The sequence below is a fragment of the Triturus cristatus genome, chromosome 6, assembly GCF_964204655.1.
Source record: "Triturus cristatus chromosome 6, aTriCri1.1, whole genome shotgun sequence".
NCBI lineage: Eukaryota > Metazoa > Chordata > Amphibia > Caudata > Salamandridae > Triturus > Triturus cristatus.
In genome coordinates, this window is record NC_140589.1 from 776,530,502 (window position 1) to 776,549,707 (window position 19,206).

Below are 19,206 nucleotides of genomic sequence, written 5' to 3' on the forward strand. Positions count from 1 at the left end.
AATACTCTACAAATGTGGCTACTTTGCTGGTTTGCCCCATTGATGGGGTAATGAATAGCTTGAAACAGGCTGGCTGGAGGGGAAACTAATCTGCTCGTGGTCCTGCACCTTTCATTCCTTCCCTTGTTTGCCTAGTATTCATTATTGATGGGGACTTGGAGGATGGTCAGGCCACCAGGCACACTGGCAGCAAGGGTCATTAAGCGGTTTCCTGGTGCTGTTTGCATTTATATTAAATTGTATGTCACTTTTCATCCCTCACCTAGTCAAGGGTGGAATTGAACAAGTGAATGCTGATGGCATTACTAGCCTCTGACTATTGGTGGAGAACAAACAGAAATTGTTGGCACCAGGTGCGTGCCTATTTGGGGGATGTAAATGGAAGATGCTTGTTAGAACTGGGGATCTCTAGTTGGCAGAGGTAGGTACCTTTGACCAAATAGGGACCCTAACTTCTAAGTCAGGGAAAGGGGATTACACTACTGGATAACCCCTGCTCACCCCCTTGGTAGCTTGGCACGAGTAGACAGGCTTTTCTCAGAGGCAGTGTGTTAAGCATTTGTGAGCACATACAGTAATACAGTGAAAACACTACAGATGGACACCACACAGGTTTTTATAAAAATAAGTATTTCTTATATATAGACTTAACACAAGACCACAAACGACAAATATCCCCAATACTGTACTCAAAATCGACTTAAAGATGGTAGAATTAACTTAGTTCAAGTTGATGGTAAATGCGACACAGTTCTCACAAAAGTACCTGGATGCGTAGCACAAAATAAACAAAAGGCTCGCAGCATTGGAGATGCGTCGGTTCCTTGCTTCGGGGGAGATGATGCGTCGCGCCTCAATGCTTGCGCAGAGTACGGGATGCGTCTTGATCCTCACCGGAGAGGAGGTGATGCGTAGATTCTCGTGCTGCAGCCCGGTTGCGATCTGGCAAGATGGTGTCTCAATGCGATGCAACAATCCGGTGCAATGCGATAAGATGACGCACTTGATGCGACGATGCGTACACGCCCTGGTAGCCTTGCGGCAAATCTGTACTTTGGAGCCACGTCAGGCCCTGCGACAGGCTTCTCTGGTGATGCGACGGTGACCCTCACGGTGGCCACACACTTCTCCGGTGATGCAACAGCAGACAGCTGCGACGAAGACAGGCTTCTGGGGAGATGCGCTGGCGGCACGCTTCTCTGGCGATGCGACGACTACAGCTAGGGCGGCGACACGCTTCTTCTTGTTGCATCACACTTCCACCTCCCGGCGACACGCAGGCTTCTGCAGATAGAATTCCCAGCAGAGAAATTCAGAGGGGGAGCTGGTGGTGAAGTCTTTTGATCCTGAGACTTCAGCAGGAGGCAAGCACAAGTTCAAGCCCTTGTAGTAATATTCTGCAAGATGATGAAAGTCCTTTGAAAGTTCCTTCTCCTCTCCTTGCCACTGAAGACACCACTGTAGGCCAACACAGCAACACAACACACTGGCAGGGGGGCAGTACAACTCTTACAGCTTCCTTTGGTTCTTCTCCTTGGCAGAGGTTCGTCTTGTTGTTTCAGAAGTGATCTAAAGTCTTGGGGTCTCGGTCCCCATATTTATACTACTTTTCTCTTTGTTCTCTGAAGGCAGAGAGGCCTTTGCCTAGTCCAAACCAGTTCTGGTCAGTCCTGGAGCACTTTGTTTACAAGACTCCTTCTTTCCTTTCACAGTGCAGGCCAGGGACATCAGACGCACCACAGGAGGTGGTGCCAGCATTGTGGAGGGAAGGCCCAGCCCTATTTAGGTCCCAGGTGCAACTCCTCCCACCCACCTACATGCAGATCTTTCTATTCAGCCCTGTGCTGACTCACCCTCTCTCCTGGAATCCCACAGCCCCTGTCACTCACAGAACCACACAATACACAACCTAGCAGAGGCAGGCTTGGACAGTTAAGCAAGAAAATACCTACTTTCTAAAAGTGGTATTTTCAAACACAGAATGTAAAACCAACTTCACTAAAAGATGTATTTTATCATTTTGAGTTCAGGCATAATAAACTCGAATTTCTACCATGTTCCCTGAGTCAGTTAGGATTATAAGATGTAATAATCAAACTGCCCATTCTGGCCTATGGGGAACAGGTAGCCTTGCAATAGTGAAAAACGAAAATAGCTGTAATTCACTACTAGGACATGCCACACACACCAGGGCATGTCCTACCTTATTCATACAATGCACCCTGCCCTTGGGCCTACCATAGGGGTGTCTGATAAGAAGAAAAGGGAAGGTTTAGGGACTGGCAAGTGGGTGCACTTAGTCAGTCAACATGGCAGTCACAGACTGCACACAGGCTCTACAATGGCAGGCCTGAGACACACTTTACAAGCTGCTTCTGTGGGTGGCACAACCAGTGCTGCATGCCCACTAGCAGCATTTGATTTACAAGCCCTGAGCACACATGGTGCACTGTACTAGGGTCTGACAAGTAAATCAAATAACCCAATCATGGAGTCACTAATCAATACATCAATTTAACATAGGGAGCACTTGCACTGTGGCACTGAATAGCAGTGACACAGTGCCCAAAGCATCTAAACCACAAAAACATATCAAAAACAGAGGAGGCAATCAGAAAAAATGGAAGGGAGACTCACACCAATGGTACCAGGTCAAACAATGCTTTACTGTCCGCAATGCAACCATTGGTACGAACATGCTGATTCTCAATATTAAACTGTTTACCACTGCTGTGTCATGGAGGAATATATTTTGATCTTACATAGTTTCAAGTGCCACTCACTGTACAATCTGTGTGAAGCATTTACTTGCTTTCATATCACTGATGTATGTAACTGCCTTCCATTCATTGACTGAATTTTAAAAGATGAAATAGCTACCTTATGGTAGAACATACACCTGGGTGTCTGACTCCTCTTTCTTGTTATGGTATGCGAAGGAAGGGTGAACTGCATGGTGTTCCTGACGGTAGTGTAGAAATAGCGATTGCCACTGCACTATAGAAATGCATTTTTTAGAATTTTGAAGCTACTCTATTATATTTTATGTGTGGTTTATTGCATGATTTACATGGAAGGATCACTGGCATAATATCAAAGTCAACAATATTGTGTAACAGAAATATTGTGTCAAAAATGTCCTATCATGATGTTTAGTACAAAAATATTGAAAATAAAATATTGTTTCACACTAATGTTGTTAAAAAACATACAAAAATATAATTTCTTAATATACACATAGTTTAAAGTAGTAAATCTTAAATATGTTAATTTACCATTAATATAAAGCATATTTATATTTAGCCCCGGCGTAAAACTCTGCTATGCTTGCGGAGTTTGCGCAATGCAGAATATACGTATATGTAATGTAACACAATAATTAAAAATATATAATTTTCCTTATATTCTTTTTTGTTTAATTCTTTACATTTACTAATATAAAGAGCACATTATATATATGTATATATAAACAGAAAAAAAATTAACAATTCAATTAAATAATATTGAGGCCCGATTACGATGTTGGGTGGAAAGCCTCCGACCAGCGATAAGAGGCTTTTGCCCAACATGGTAGATTTAAAGTCCGACCGCCATATTAGGATGACGGCAGTCGGAGTTTAAACCTACTGGGTAATCTGACGTGGTTCTGACGGGCTCAAAGAGCCCATCGGTCAGTTAGAAATGTAGCATGAGCCCTTAAGGACAGTGTTTCCGCCTTTGGAATTATGATGTCGGTTTGTGACAGCCATTCCATGTCGGCCTTTCCGACATGGAAAGGCTGTCGGAAAGCGACATTGGAGGTCCCTAGCAGGGCTCCCTTTGCCCCCCGCCCTACACATACTGCTCTTGGGGGCACCTTTAGTGCCGCCCTCAACATCCCTGCACCGTGTGGCAGGCACCGTGAGGCACACCCAGTGTGCAGGGATGTTTACAAACTTCCATTTTTCAATGGGAGCTCGTGCTGCTGACGTTTTCAGCACACCGCACAAACTCCCATTGAAAGATGGGAAGTTTCTGACCACACTATGTGAGGACTCATCCTAATTGGGATTGCGGAACCGCTGGCCCACGGTTGGGCGGATGTTTTCTCGCAACGGTGTCGGGCGGATGCAAGTCCGCCCAACATCATAAGAAGGGCCTAAATAATTTACCAAACAAATAAAATACAGAAATACAATTTAAACAACACATTTACAAAAAATATTATAAAAATGTTAAAACAGAAAAATATAAATAAATACTGTGAAATTAAAATGATAAACAAATATAAAAAAAATCATATTTAACCAATATTCGGAAATGTATTGGAGTCTGGGAGTAATAGATATGCTATTCCCACTTCAGTTCATGCAGTAGTAGAGAAATTGTATGACTTTGGGGGGGTAAAATGTATTATTACCACTCCAAATAGTGCAACAGTAGGAAAAATGCTGCACTTCAGAGGGATTCAATTTACTACTCCCACTACAGGCTGTGCAACAGAAGGGAAAGCATTGGACTTTGGCAGGGTTAAATTTACTATTCCCACTCCAGTCTGTGCAACAGTAGCTAAAGTGTTGAACTCTGGTGGGGTTAAATGTACTATTCTGACTCCGGTCTGTGCAACAGTAGGGAAAGCGTTGGACTTTGAAGGAGAAAGATTTACTATTTCCACTCCAGTCTGCCCAACCATAAGGAAAGCGTTGGACTTTGAAGGAAAAAGATTTACTATTCCCATTCAAGTCTGTGCAACAGAAGGAAATCATTGGACTTCGGAGGGGTTAAATTTAGTATTCCCTCTCCCGGCTGCGCAACAGTAGGGAAAACGTTGGACTTTGAAGGGGTTACATTTACTATTTGCACTCCATTCTAAGCAACAGTAGGGTAAAGAGTTGGACTTTGGAGGGATGAAATTTAGTATTTCCACTCCAGTTTGTGCAGTAATAGGGAAAGCGTTGGACTTTGGAGGGTAAAATATAATATTCCCTCTCCAGGCTGTGCAAAAATATGGAAAGCATTGGACTTCAGAGCAGCAAGATTTACTATTCCCACTCCAGTCTAAGCAACAGTAGGTAAACTATTTCACTTCAAATTAGATACTTGAATAATCATATTAATTTAGTAAAAATATAAACTCTAAATATAAATATTATCATTTAGCATAAAATATGTAAAAAATAAACAACAATTATCCAGTTTACAAAATTCATAAACAATGTAATAATTAATTTTTTAATAAGAAGAATGCTTATTTATTTATTACTTAACTTTCCACCCTATACCCCTACAAACCTGGCAACCCACACCTAAAACCACATCTTAAATAAAATATAATGAATATAAATAAGAATATCACAATTTAAATAATTAATGAACAATTAAATAATTAATTCTCAATTGATTATTAATTCATTAATATTTGATTAACCTCCCACCCTACAACCCTACAAACCCAGGAGTGCACACCAAAAATATAGCAAAAATATATAATTACTACACAATGTACATAGTCATTAATCAATTAAATATTTAATTATACAGTAATGATGATGTTTTTGTAATTATTATTTAATGAACTTCCCACCATATATTCCTAAAAACATAACAACCCGCAACAAAAATAAATAAATATTACATAATGTACATAGTTAAATTAAATAATTGGTAATAGATTACAAATTAATTGTTAATTAATTATTACCTAATTAACTTCCCACCCTACATATTTCTACAAACCTAATAGCCCGCACCTAAAATATAACACAAATAAATGATTGTTACATAATTTAAATAATTAATCATCAGTTAAATAATGAATATTGAATTAGAAATTCATTCTTAATTAATTCTCACCTACATACCTTTCCACCCTATAACCCTACAAACATAGCAACCCACCCCTAAAATATAAGTATATTAAATCAATATTGCATAGCAAACATAATGAATATCAATCACATACTTACTTAAAAATTATTAATTAGTAATTTGCTATTACTAAATTAACTTTCTGCCCTATCCCCCTACAAACCCATCAAGCTGCCACAACACTATAAATTACTATTAACAACGAAATAAAAAAAATTAAAACCAAATAAAATTACTAACTATATTTAAAAAAAATGAATAACAATTATTATAGACAAACAATACTAACAAATAAAATAATATATAAACTAAAACTCATTAAATTAATTAAAAAACAATATACTTTACAATTATGTTATTGAAAACGATATTTCGTTCTCCTGATATTTACAACTCTCTATTTTGTTTATACTGCATGGAAAAGGTTTAGGGCTCGGTTGTGGAGGGGCTCTTCGTACCAAGACAGACACTTCAATCGGCTCTGCTTGTTAATTTGATGGCTAGCCCACCTCTACCTGCTACCATTAGGGTGACCAACCGTCCGTAAATTTCACGGACAGTCCGTAATTTCGGCCGTCTGTCCGTTGTCCGTGAAGGATTCTTTAACGGACGCTATTTGTCCGTAATTTTAACCGGGCACCGGTCGCACCACCCTAAAGCCGGCACAGCTTCCACCCACCTCCCTTCTTGACTCCGTTGCTGTTGAGGTCGGGTGTAACAGACTCCGATGCAGGACCAAAGCTCAGATACCCAGCAGCATTGGAGAGGCACAGCGGGATGGCAACCCTCACACCTTCTGCCCTTGATGAGCTGTTAAGAGGTGCTTGAAGGTGACTGAGAGGGAGGGGCTGCAGCTTCAGGAGCAGGGGCATCTATTCAGATGCAAACAGCCCTGAATGCCTCATGTCTCTGCAATTTAGAGGGGCCTCACACATTCCCTTTCTGCCCAGGTCCCCAAAAATCTTAGAACCGGCCCTGATTACACCGAGGCAGCACTTGGTTCTCTTCACAGAGCTTAATTACTGTCACTAAATTGTAAGCTTACCTCGTTCTTCAAACATGCAGTCTATAATGTAATAAAATAAAGAAATTGCACAATCGCACCCACATTGATTAACAAAGTATGGAGGACAATCAGTTAAATCAGTTCTCTTGGAGTATCTCCTTTAAGTACTGTACATCACAGTGGGGGATGGCAAAACTAACATTTTGGAAAGAGAGCCTGTCTTCTCGTTGTCTTGTCCAGGAGGGGGTGAGGAGCCCTACCCCACCCTGGAAGAGACCAAGGTGATACTAGAATACTGCATGCCCACCCCTGTGCCCACCCTGGTGGATCCTGTTCCCCCTCCTGTGATGGCTCCTGCCCCCCCCCCCCGCGATGGCTCCTGTCCCCCCATGTGGTGGCTCCTGTCCCTCCCCACCTGTGATGGCTCCTGCCCCCCCCCCCTGTGGTGGATCCTGTCTCCATCCAGGGTGGCTTCTGTCCCAGCCCTGGAATAGCTCCTGCAGCATGGGTGAAGTTCTTGATGGGCCTCTTCTCAATAAGGCTCAGCTCAAAATTAATATGAAAAGGTGGGCGAGTGAGTAAGTGAAGGGATGGATGGATGGATGGAAGAATTAATGAAAGGGTGAACGGATGAATGAACGATTGAATAGATGGATAATGAGAGAGTATGGATGGATTGATGAGTGAGTGGAAGGATGGATGAGAGAAAAAATAAATAGCTGGATGTATGGGTGGAAGGGTAGCTGGATCCGTAAAAGGGTGGATGGATGAGTGAAAAGGTGGATGATGAGTGAGTGGGTGGATGGATGAGTGAAATGATGGATGGATTGATGAATTGATAAGTGCAAGGGTGAATGGATTGACGATGAGTAAAAGGGTGGATGTAAGGATGGATGAGTGAGTGAAAGGGAGGGTAGATGGACAAAAGGATGAATACATGAGTGAAGAAGTGAAAGGACAGATGCTTAATCATTGCGTTAATTGGCTTCTTACCCAATTTTGTCGCAAAGTTAAAAACAGAAACATTAGCCCTTGTCAGTTCACCTTTCTTTTTGACCCGGTGTGGACCCCAGTTAAGCTTGGTATCAAACAGGACACCAAGATATGAGAATGTTTCTGTGACTGGTATTGGGACATCATCCAATTTAAAAATAAAATTATTTTTGGGTTTATGGCCAATATGCATTATGTATGATTTGGAGTTGTTGACCAATAGATTTCGATCAGACATAAAAATGTTAAAAGCATTTAAAAGCGCCTGGAGTCCCTTCTCCGTTCTCAAAATTAAAACCGCATCATCTGCGTATAAAAGAACTGGAATACCCCGCCTGCCGACTCTAGGGCAGTCTGTCTGTACATTTTGTAGATAATCATCTAAATCATTAATATACAAATTAAAAAGGAAGGGGGCAAGAATGCAGCCCTGACGCACTCCCTTCTTTATGTCGAAATTACCAGTGGTGTCCCCATTTACAGAATATCTGACGTTAGCACTGGTATTACTGTGCATATCCACCAGAAAGTGGACTATCCCAGGATCCACACCTTTCTCCCTCATGGACCTCCACAGCCCCCCCCCCCTGTTAACACAGTCGAAGGCTGAAGAAAGGTCCATGAAGGCAAGATGGACAGTTCCCCTCTGTACAGTGGTATATTTGCTCAATACAAGGAAGAGGTTAAGGCACTGGGTTATGGTGGAGCGCCCCCCACAGAAACCATATTGAGAAATCGACATGATGTTATTTTCAGTCGCCCAGCATGTTATTCTCTGTAGTAGAATTCTCCCCATAATTTTGACCATGGAGTCAATTAATGAGATTGGCCGGTAGCAGTGAGGACTGCCCTTATCTCCTTTTTTAAAAACAGGAACAATCGTTGATAGTCCCCAGGAGATAGGACAGCCCACTTTGGCAGCTGCATTAAATACTGCAGCCAGGATGGGCGTCCAAAAGTGTGGATCAGACTTATACAAGTCTGGGGGGATCCCATCAGGCCCTGGGGCTTTTCTAGCAGTAAGTCCTTCAATGGCCACCATAACTTCACCATTAGTAAACCTAATAGCACCTCCCCTAGCATCAAGCAATTTCTCAGTTGTAACAGGTAACCCAGAAGAGTATAATTGTTTGAAGTGAGATTCCCACTCTTCCTTGGTAATACAACAGTCCAGACCGTTACCCGGGTCTTCTACCAGAAATGTTTTTTTAATTATTGTCCAAAATCTGGTGCTGGATTTTAAGGTAGAGGGATCAAGTAACTCATTCCACGCTTCTACTCTTAGCGACTCCTTATGGGATTTAAAAATGGACTTATATTCTCAACGGCACAGTTTGACATTTTCCTGCACTCTCGGAGTAGCTGCCAGTGCTAGCCTGAGGTTACGAGCAGCTTTGGAGCAATCATGATTGAACCATCTTGGCCCACATTTTTCCACACTCATCTTTGCAGGAGCCGACATCAGTTCTGACACCTTCTCTGACAGATTTTGATAAGCAGTGAGAACCCGTCGTGGGTCTGCCCCTACCTGGGTGCAGTTCACAATATCCTCCGTACATGTGTCTACTATATTTTTATACAGTAAATCTGGAATCACCATTGACCATTTGAGTCGCCGCCTCCCATCTATGGTGCCCAGCCTCCCGGAATTACATATCTGTCTTTCCTTAGTGAACCAAGGTCCCTTCAGACGGATTGTTAAAGGATTATGGTCACTGAATTCGCTTGGGACAATATCAAACAAATCTAAAAAAGGTAGCAGTGTCGCTGACAACAGCATGTGATCAATAAAGGTGCCCCTCCCATGTCCCTTAAAGGTTGGGGTATCAAAACATTTAAATGGATCCCTGAGTGTCATGGCCAGGGAGAGGTCCAGGTTATCAAGGAGAGCATTGCATAGTTCCCCAGCCATTGTGTGATCCAGGAGCCATATTTAATGAGTAATCTCACCTCTCATGAGAAATTCTTGTTGACTAGGTTTAGATTTGACATCTTCCATCATCTTTTAATTCGACCAAAGTCAGACATTTTTAATAAGGTTACAGCACCCTATGGCTGCGACGGGAAGTCTCCTCAGGATATGCTGCATTTTATGTTTTTATGTAGGTTTTATGAATATCCCCACAAACGTTATCTTGTTGCACTCTTAAGGAAACTTAATTTTAACCAAATCAAACCTGCCTTTTTCTATTTGCAGCTTTTCTATAGCGATAGTGTCTTACAGGTTAAAGAATTTTTAAAATTAACCGTCAAATTAAGGAATTGCCTAGACCAATGATGTTGTACTTACTATCTGCACTTTACCCTGTATCTGGATCAAGTTATTGGCAATGGGCTACGTGTAATATGATTCTTGTATGTGACTATGAATTATTGTAATAGTATGAATAATGTTTTTAATCGTATTGTATATATGTGCACTTTTATGGTGTGAAATATAACCGAATAAAGTCTCTATTGAATTGAATTGAAAGGATAGATGGATGAGAGAAAGGATGGATGAGTGATAGGGTCAATGGATGGATTCATGAGTGGATGAGTAGATGGATGTGTGGGTGGATGGAAGGAAGGATGGCTAAGTGAAAGTGTTGATGGAGAGAGAAAGGGAGGATGGATGGATGACTGAAAGGGTGGATGGGTGGAAGGATGAGTGACTGGGTGGATGGATGAGTAAGTGAAAGAATGGCTGGATGGGTGAAAGGGTAAATGGCTGGACGGATGAGTGAATAGATGGATGGGTGGAAGAGTGGATGGATGAGTGTACAGATGGATAGGGTAAAAGGGTGGATGGATGGCTGAAAGGATGGATGAAGGTATGGATGAGTGAAATGATAGATGGAAGGATACATGATGGATAGGTTTGAAAATGGTTGAATATGTTTGGATATGGCTGGGCTTACTTATATACTATTGTGCGACCTCCTCTGATGTGTCTGTAAAACTTACCTATTGTCCTGAAGTTTTGTCCTGAATTTTGACCTCCTGTCCTGAATTTGTGTCCTGAATTTTGACCCTTTGTCCTGAATTTTTACACACACCGTCCTGAATTTGCACCAATGTCACCCTAGTTACCATTGCACATGGCCTGGTACGCTATCGACAACTACGCTGCGGCCGAAGGTGACTCACAGATGAGGGAATATTACACATAATGATATCGCAAGGGAGGCCTGGCCAAAGGTAGTCCAAAGATAGCAGTAGAAAGTCACGTGCGCACATCTGGCTAACCTTTTCGTGAGGACAGTTTCTGTGATAAGTAAAGAGCGGCTCGCTGGCATACAAACCGTGCTGCTCAGGTAGCGCTGTGAATCGCTTTTCTGTGCTTTGGTCTCCGTTCGGTACGAAGTCACCAGCGCCTGCACGAGGAATCTGTACCTGCTGGGCCAGGGTAAGGCAATATTATCTTTAAAACGACTGATTTAACAGTACACACGCGGCGCGAGGTCACAGGGTGATCTCACTGGAGGGAGCGAGCTGGAGCTAATTGGAAAGCACTGTGGGCCCCTTTGTGAGGAAAAGCTCGAGGAGAGTAAGACTAGTGCTCAAGCCGAAAGGAAGGAGAAAGCATAACTGGTAGAGATTTCTCGCGGTTTATTGAGGGTGGGCTGCTCCCTAGTTGAGGATGCCTTTGTGATCCTAAAAATGAATTAAGTTTATACTATATTTACCTCGTAATTTAAGGAGGGAAACAGACTCTGTACTTTAATGCAATTAAATCAACGTAAGAAATAGCTCAGAATGCAGTATTGTAAGCAAACACAACCGCAATTACCCCGCGCTTCGAGAAGAAAATTGCCCATTTGCTATAGCCATTGATATTTGTTTCTTGCAAACAAACGGCGTTTCGGGAGTGTGTCTCTCATAAATAAAAATAATAACGAACAGCAGTGACATGGTGGCCCACCCAGTATTACAGTTCTGCGGAAAGTACCCCCGCCACATCTTTAGCCAGAACAATCCCCTGGAAGCCAGAAGGGATCCCTAGATTTGGCAGGCAGTCATCTGCAGCTAGGGGGCAGCAAGGCCCTCTGTTGGACTGACGGGCAGCCCACTCTACCGGTAAAGCCCGTTATTACTTCTACACAACATTGTAGTGGCAATACTTTCTCTAGTGCTGACTTTCATAGGTCCACCTTTGAGAAGTGAATACATTGTATTCACCAATTCTCATTATGTAGATACAGAAAAATAACGTTGCTTGTTGTGTGCCATGTTTGCCCAGGTGTAAGCTTTGTATGCTCTACTCTCTATCACATGTACAGAAAAAAGTATTGCAAATACAATTGTCCGGTTCTTAAGTCTGGCTTCGAAGCATTTGTGTCTGCCAGAGCTTGTGACCCCACTCTTCAATGAAATAGGCACTCAGAGGACTTCGGAAAAGTATTAATTTACACCACCATAGGTCCAGCTTAACAGCCCAGATGGCAGTCACGGCTTTGACACTACTCTTTTAATAATTATACAAATAGGTGGTTTCAGAGGAGCAAACATCTCTCACTATATGCATTTTATTGTTTGATTTATCGTTCTGTCCGCTAGTGAGTATTTTCGTTGAAATGTGTTATCTTCGGCTTATGATAGGATCTATTTGGTGAATTCAGAAGCCATCCTGGAAAGAGACTTTGCCCACCACAAGCAAAATGTTAGTCATTAAAAACTGTTAAGCTGCCTCAGTTTCCATGAACAGACTATTTAAAGTATTTGGAAAACGAGCGAAACAAAGAACATTAATAATAATGTTTACAAACATTACATCACAATGTTAAGCGGTGGTGGTTGTTCAACTCTGAAATTGGTCTTGTACAAATACATTCCTTGAACTGGAGCAAACCCGCCTTCCTGTATGGTTCAGTTGGGCTTTCCCAGGAAAAGTTTTAAAAAACTGGCAAAAATTGCATTTCAGCACCATTTTGACATAATTTAGGTAATATTCATATAGTAAGAAAGGATGGTCACCAATGAAATATTCCGGTACTTTTGCTGTGTGTTACACAAGCTTTACTTTCCACAGGGGTACTGATACTCACCCGCCCACCCCTTCCCAAGTATACTATAAAAATACATTTTGATTTTTTTTTTAACATATTCTCCTCAAAGAATTGTCTAAAGCACTACAACTATCAGTGCTGTTTACAAATAGGTTTATGCAAGCTAACATGGGCCATCAAAGGTTATAAAAAGCACAGGTCGCAGACACCAGAGCTTGACACATCTATAAGTTCAGACAGAAGTGCTACTACTCAATTATGTAGAGAGCACTGGGTCCAATGGCAGATAGACTGCACCTGGACAGTACTCAGAGAGCAGCAGTATAAATATCATGAAAACATGATCATTATAGGTGACAGAGGACCTCCACATATGTTACGACATATAGTAGTTATGGTGCCCTTTGGCACCAAGGACCGAAAAGCAGATCCCTTAATTTGTCAAGGAGCTCATCCTTCTGTTCTAGTAGAGAAGCTTTGATGGCATCGATCTAACCAGGATCTACAATCACCAAACTCAAACACTACTATTCATCCTGGAACTCAGGAATTTTGATTATGTGTGTCAGTGCAAGAGTTTAGGAAGGTCTGTATGTATAGTGCTGATATCTGTGTGCACTAATCATGACAGAAGTTTTACTCCAAGCTGAATGTCCCAGACTTTCCACGATCCCATGGGGGTGTTGCTGTTGAAGAAAAGGCAGGGATGAGAGGCTCTGCGGTTTCTACTAGGCCGTCTATGTCAGGAGCATCCAGGGATGGCCTTTAACCTGTTCCGAGACCAGTAAACAGTAGTTTGCCTCTTTACTGTCCACAAGCTTTTACACTGAAGGGAAGGACTGCATGCACAAGGGCAAAGAAGACAGGCCAGTGAACAAGTCCTAAGAATACTTGAGTACAGAGCGTGTACTAAACCACACAGTATGGTGCTAATTGAATCTCAGCAGAGAGGCCAAGAGGCATATAAAATAACCTCTAAAGACCTAATTTACATTACTGTATACTGTGGTGGACAGATAGCTCAGTGGGTTGAACACCTGCTCCATATGTTTTAGTGATTGTCAGATTATGTGTTCTAAATCTGACACGATGGGCTCATCATTTTGTTAATACATAAAATTGCTGCCATTGTGGGGAGATATTAAGTGACAAGAGAATTTATGTCAGCAGAGAGGCCAAGAGGCATGTAAAATAACCTCTAAAGACCTAAGTTACATTACTGTATACTGTGGCAGAAGGATAACTTAGTGGGTTGAACACCTGCTCCAGATGTTTTATTGACCATCAGATTATGTGTTCTAATTCTGACGTGATGGGCTCATCATTTTGTTAATCCATAAAATTGCTGCCATTGTGGGGATATATTAAGTGACAAGACACACATTTCTTTGTGGATACTACATAATCAATCACAGAAAAACAGTTTGTTAGAGCTTGCTCTATAGCACTTGATTTAAGCATTCCATACTATCAATATGAGCACTAAATTGAGACTTGAAGTACAACTGTAAACAAGTACAAGAGACATCAATATGCTAAAAGGAATGTTGATAAATATGATTATAAGAAACATTGGGTCACCAAATCATGCTCGAAATATAGTAGGTAGCATTACTACATGCAATCAATGCAGATCATTTAACATTTTCAAAAACAATGTGATTACTGCAACAGCTAATGGAATAAAAATCATCAGCTATCCTCCACGACTTTAGCATTGTATTTAATAATTCCTAGAATTTATGATCATCACCCAAAAAAGGACAAAAGAGCAAAGGTGCTTCGTGTCCCCAGTGATCACACATAAAACAGATAACAACAATGATATTGCAAGGGCGTATGGGCGAAGATCAACAAACGACAAAGGTCTAGCAGGTCAGCTGGATTAGAGATTTATAATTCTCAGAATAGTCCTAGTCTGCTAGTTGCAATGTCAATGATGTTTCAACATCAATACTCACTTTCTGAGGTCAACATCAATACTCACTTTCTGAGGTCATCATCTGGACAGAAATTGTGGATTCACTTTAATATTCTTTCTCTGACTGCAAGGTGAGAGGAGTCTGCAAACACCAACCCTCATGTTAAAAAAATAAGCAGCAATTTGTCAGAAGACATAGCCTGGTATTTAACCTCTGTCTTTGAAGCTCAGCAAGTGTGACAAATTAAATACAGAATTTAAAGCCATCTTTATTATTTGCTTGGACTTTCACATCTCACCAAAAATCGGATCACAACCCACCAGTTTGGAAAACATTAGTTTAATGCCAACACTGACCCCACTGAGTAATCTAGATGTGACCCTAAGCCTAATTCAAACCCTAGAACTATCCATAGCCACCTGACACTATGGCTAAGTGACCTCCAACCCTTAACCATAAGTCCACTTGTTCCCTTTGTGTTATATTTTGGTTAAACACTTTTGCTACACATGAAAAAACTCAGGAGCATATTCTCAAGGACTTATCGCCAAATTAGCGGCACTTTATCGCAGCCAAAGTGGCAATACATTTATCGCCCTATTCACAAGCAGGTGCAAACAGCCCATATCACCAGTTTTCCTGCCATAGCAGCCGCAAAAACATTGCCACAGATGACACTGGCAACTAACGCTAATGGGATGCAGAGTAGGCGTTCCTGTGCAAAAAGCCGTGGCAACACCACTTCGCAAACTTCTCAACGACTAGCCAGATCGACGATAAGATTACAAAGCATGTGCTAAGGCGTGTTAGCAGCAGGGATGTAACACCTGCTCCTACCTGGTGTTGAGTCGGGCGACCACCTGCAATATGAATGGGAGCCCAGCCCAGAGCCACACCTGAAGAACAACAGATGCAATGGAGCTACTGATCATGCAGCTCGGACACCCAAGAGGGCCACAACAACCACCACCCGTCCCCCCCCGAACTACCACAGAGGCAGCGCAGACAAAGACAGCCGCGGACCTTCAGAAAACGCACCAGCCTCACAGACTTAACACCAGAGGATGTCATTGCCCACTACAGGCTCAAAAGGACAACCATCCTTGGCATCATGACCATCATTGCCCACAGGCTGACGGACCAACACAGCGGACAACCAACATCCCTCCGCAGAAAAAGCTGCTGGCTGTGCTGCACCTGCTGGCCTCTGGTACCTTCCAACCAACAAATGCCAGAGTCGGAGGAGTCACACAGCCAGCCCTATCCAAGTTCATCACACTTGTCTTGGATGCCATCATCAGCTTGGTACCCCAGCATCTTTACTTCCCCCACACTGTGCAGGAACATCTGGAGACCAAGCAAGGCTTCTACCCCATAGCTGGCTTCCCGCACGTGTTGAGGGCAAATGACTGCACACATGAACTCCTTGTGCCCCCTGCCACCACTGCACACAATTACCGCAACAGGAAGCACACACATTCCATCAATGTGCAGGCAATAGTGGACCACCTGGGACTCTTCACCAATGTCGTAGCCAACTACCCAGGCAGTGTGCATGATTCCTTCATCTTCCGACAGTCCATCATCAACCAGCGCTTTGAGGCTGGCACCTATGGGAATGCATTGCACGTTGGTAAGTACCAACTGAACACACCACACACCTCAACTCCACAATCATGCAACTCACTACTCTGGGAAGGCACACATCACAAACTCACAATCAACATGCCCAATAACATGCCCACCTACCATACACAACAGCACAACTTACTGTGGTAACCTGGGGTGGCCATGTACACAAGCCATCAATGGCATAGCACCTCAGCCACACAATAGCAGAATGTGGAGAGAGGTGGGAACCAGGCATGTCCGAAGGAGGCAAGTGACCCATGAATGAGAATGTACACAATGCCAAGTGTGACGTGGATGTGCTGGACAGATTGCATTATGCAGACCACAGACATGTCCATGTCGACATATGCTGAGGATGTTTGGAGTGTAGTAGACAGTGGACGCAACCATGTAACCTCAGCCAGTGGGGAAGATTGCCAAAATGTAGCTTGTTACGTCCCGCCTTGCAAGTGTGAGCGGAGTGGGCTGGCCCGGCATACGCCAGGCCTGCGTTGGGGTGTGAATGAAAAGCACGTTGCTCTGGGCGTGGTTCTCTGCCGGAATGGCCAGCATGTCTGCCAGGAAGGCGCCTCTCACCTCACCACGAGGCTGACACCGTGAGCGGTGGTGCCAGCGATCCTGTGCACCTGCTGCACTCCAGGCCGCTGGTCCCCAGACCCGTCTTGGCCACCCCTGGGCACCCAGGCCTCACTTCTCACCTGCCGACACGGGTGTTTGTCAAAGTGGGTCCACGACGTGCCGGTGCAAGCTCCAAGCCCGAGGCCCGCGACCTTGGCAATGACACCTGTCTGTGGTCCCTTGCTGACTACTGCCTTCGGCCTACACTACGCTCTAGTAGGTCACACATTTGGAACTGAGTCTTGATTTCTTCATGGCAGAGTTCATATCATTGTCTGCAAGGAGAGGAGTAAGAGGAAGACACGGTTCATTCCGGAGGAAAGAAGGATCATCGTTACGTAGGTGATCGAACATTACCAACAACTGCTCTGGTGCCACTAACTCTGTGCATCGCAAGCCAACGACACGTGACTGTGGGCTCTGCTGACTGCTGCCTTCGGCCTACACTGCGTTCGAGTAGGTCACACATTTGGAAAGGAGCCGTGATTTATTTATGGCAGAGTTTATATCATTGTACAGGCCTCATCGCAGACTGCATCCCCTTCCAGCTCTGGTGCCACTAACTCTGTTCCCCGAAATTCATGGACACTCTCTGGTTGAACTTTGGTGGTGTGTCTGTATATGGCCTGGGGGTTCTCTTCATCATCATGTAGCTGATACTGACATGGTGTTAATGACGAGTCTGTAGCATTCATCTCCTCCATATTGCCTGTTTCTGCTTGGTTCTGCCCTCTGCACCATGCCCTGGAAGAACACCTTCCACTTTCCCCTGGAACACTCCGCGACATTCACCTTGGACATCGACGAGGACCCCCTCAGCTCTCGTGGCCCTACCTCAGTGCACCGCAAGTCACCGTCCCGTGGCGGTGTGCCTGTGCCGGCCACAGTGCATCCGGGGCCACTAACTCTGTGCAGCTCAAGTCATCAACCATTTCGAAATGAATATTGGATGGCCTCTGTGTCGCTGGCCTGGGGGTCATCAACGACATGTGTCTGTGGCCCTGCGCCGACCTCCGCCTCGGCCTCAACTGCGGTCCACCAGAGTTCACACATCAAATCGAGTCCTGACCTGCCCGGACGATGCATCACCGCAGGATGCACACGCCACCCCCGCCAGGCCCACCTCCAACCAACATCTGCCAGAGTCAAAAGAGTCTTACAGCCAGATTATCAGAGTTGCTCACACCTGTCGTGGATGCCCTCATCAGCTTGATACCCTGCTCAGCTCTTCAGGTGCCACTAACTCAGTGCACCACAACTCATGGACCCTTTCTGATTGAGTCTTGTGCTGTGGACAGCTCAAGCAGCAATGTCACCTCAGGCGGTGGGGAAGACCTGTGATGATGATGAGGAAGATGATGCAGGTGTAACACACCCCACTGCAGCTGCAGCAGGAATATCCCGAAGGGACACAATCCTAGACAATTTCTTCACATGAGCACGCTCTGCTCTGGTGCCCCAACCTCAGTGCACTGCAACTCACGGACCCTTCTGATTGCATGTTGGGTGACCTCTGTACTTGCTCCGGCTACCACCATGATGCTTCACAGTTGTTTGTGTTATGTTGGTGTTTTCTGTTTCCGCTTTAAAAGTGATCACTGTTCAAGTTGTTGCCAGCACCAACCACTCCATGAGGGCTGGCTTACACTCACCACACACCCATCCAGAACAGGCGTCACTGGACATGTGGCCCTGGCAATAAAAGGGGCCGGGCGCATGTGCCCATAGCCAGTTCCACAAACTATCTCAGTGTGTCTGTGTGGTCATAATGTATGCATGAGGGCCCTGGGCCCTATCACATTACATTGTGCTTTGTACAGCGGACGCAACCATGTCACCGCAGGCAGTGGGTGAGACCTTGGACGTGTAGCTTTGTCGTTCCCCACTCAATACGTAAGAGGAGTGGACTGGGCTGGCGTACGCAAGTCCAGAGTGGGGGTGTGAATGATTATCCCGTGGCTCTGGGTGTAGTTCAGTCCTGTAAATGTGCAAATGCGTGTGTCTCTGTCGCATTGGGGGTCTCCGTTGGGGTGTATACGTGGTCCCTGATGGGACTTACACACCTACATATGTGATCTAGTTGGGCTGCCATGAGGTCAAACCCCACCCGCACCTGTTCGGCCACCTCCTTCTGGCATTCTAACACCTGGCCTTGGAAGGCAATGTATTCTTCGGTGAAGTGCTGGGAGCCAGCCGTGGG

The 19,206-nt window shown here is 44.0% G+C and overlaps 1 protein-coding gene across 1 annotated transcript in view; it reads left to right on the forward strand.

The window, feature by feature from the left end:
* Positions 1-11,074: 11,074 nt before the first annotated feature.
* Positions 11,075-19,206, forward strand: part of LOC146817857 (amine sulfotransferase-like) — a 627,446-nt gene continuing 619,314 nt past the window's right edge. Inside the window, exon 1 of the mRNA XM_085611340.1 lies at positions 11,075-11,234. The gene's annotated coding sequence lies outside the window, so the exon portion shown is untranslated. The remainder of the gene's footprint in view (positions 11,235-19,206) is intronic.